A 2,149-nucleotide genomic window follows, 5' to 3' on the forward strand; every position below is an offset into this window, starting at 1 on the left:
AATATCAGCTTCATCCGAAACTTCTCCAGCTCCCAAGAAGCTTTTAATGGTGAACGTTCAATCCCCACTGTGTGGTCCACTTAAGCTTTGGACCAGCCTCATTTTTTGTGTTGATATATTAAAATTATCTGAAAAAAGCGTTGAACGACGTGGATAAAACACTTACATCACGGTGGGCCCCATAGAACCCCACCGTCCGGGCGGGGGTAGGACGCAATCCGCGCCCACCTTGAGCACTCTTGTGAAGACTAATGGCAAGGTTAATGAACCCCTACATGTGCGGATCCGCTAAGTGGGTGTGGCCCTTACTTTGGAGCCGAATTAAATGCATGTGTTGTAAATCCACGCCGTCTATCAGTTTTGCTAGTTTATTTTATAAGATGGGCCCAAAAAATATACAGCAGATACAAATCTTAGGTGGACCACATGATAAAGATTAAATTTTTACTAATAAAAATTTCTTAGGGACCACAAAAGTATTAGATCAATCTACCATTTGTGTTCTTACTTCATCCATGTTTGTGTGACCATATTAATAGATTAGATGGAAAATAAACATTGCAGTGGATACTAAAATTTTTAATGGCGGGCATTCAATGACCATTGTTTACTGTGTAATCCAGTTGATATTTGTATATATGTATTTTTAATTCATTTATAGGGTCCTACCAAAAAATGAGCTTGTAAAATTGATGGACCGCGTGGATTATAACACATACATCAAGGTGGTGAGGTAGAGCGGGTCACGAACACTTTCATGTCTAAGATGGAACAGAGGAGGCCCAATCGGAGGGGCAGAAGTGATCGGGACGGTCAGAACCCTAAAACAAGCATATCTCACAAATCAAAATGAGTCATTCAACATACTGTATATGATTTTGGGGTAGGAGAAGCTACTTTAGCCACCGAACCCGCTTTTCATTTTACCATTTATAATAAGTTCTAGTTTGATTACAACTCTTCATGGATTTAGGAGTTGCGTACAACATGAAAAAGGCTTAGAAAAATTAGGAGAATAACATTGTTAAGCCAATTAGGATACTTAGGACCTGTTTGTTAAAGCTGAATTTTTGCACTTAATGTGAATAGGGAAAATGTTCCGCGTTTAGTAGTGTTTGTTAATGCATCGTTAACATGGAAGAAGGAAAGCGCTAAGTGGTTTTTCACTGAATTCTTTCCGTGATAGGAGTCTAGCTTAATGGTGAATGCGGAATGCGCTTAGTGAATTTTTCATTAAACAAAATTTTTTGCTTCCCAAATTACCCCTTTTCAAGTTACTATGATCTATGACAATTTTTTCCTTTAAATTTTTTACCTAATACAAAATCAACTTTTAACCTGTGAAACTTCTTTATGCTTCACCATGATGTATGTGTTTCATCCATTCCATTCATCCATTTTTAAAGATCATTTAGGGCTTGATACCAAAAATGAGAGGAATATAAATCTTAGGTGGACCATACCATTAGAAAATAATAGTGATTGGATATCCACCATTAAAATTCTCCTAAGGCCTAATGTACTGTTTATTTGACATCCAATTTGTTGATTAGGTCATATAGACCTAGATGAATGGAAAAAAAAAAAAAAAAACAAAGATCAGCTTGATCCAAAACTTTTATGGCCCCCAAAAAGTTTTTAATGGTCGACGTTCATTCAACACTGTCTTCCTGTAATGTGGCCTACTTGAGATTGGGATATACTTCATTTTTGGTCTCATACCATAAAATGATCTAAAAGCATAGTCGGACGGCATGGATGAAACACAAACATCATGGTGGAGCCCACATAGCACCGACCATCAGCCATTGGCTGGTGGCAGGGGAGTAGCCAATTTGTTTCCGCGGACGCAGATTGGATACTAACAGGTTGAGTAGCGAGGCTCGCTACTGAAGTTACGTCACCAAGTTATGTGGGCCCCATCATGATGTATGTTTTGTATCCACGCTTTCTATCCATTTGGAAATATATTTTTAGGTAAATATCCAAAGAATGAGTCAAATCCAAAGCTCCAGTGGACCACACCACAGAAAACAGTGGGGAGGTGCCGCACGTTAAGGCCTGGATGAGCCGCTCCCCGTATCACGGTTTGCGGTTGTAGGAAGTTGAGGTACTGGGTCTTTTCCTCGTGGTAGCACTGGATCTTGCG

The sequence above is a fragment of the Magnolia sinica genome, chromosome 15 (genome assembly GCF_029962835.1).
Source record: "Magnolia sinica isolate HGM2019 chromosome 15, MsV1, whole genome shotgun sequence".
In the NCBI taxonomy this organism is placed as follows: Eukaryota; Viridiplantae; Streptophyta; class Magnoliopsida; order Magnoliales; family Magnoliaceae; genus Magnolia; species Magnolia sinica.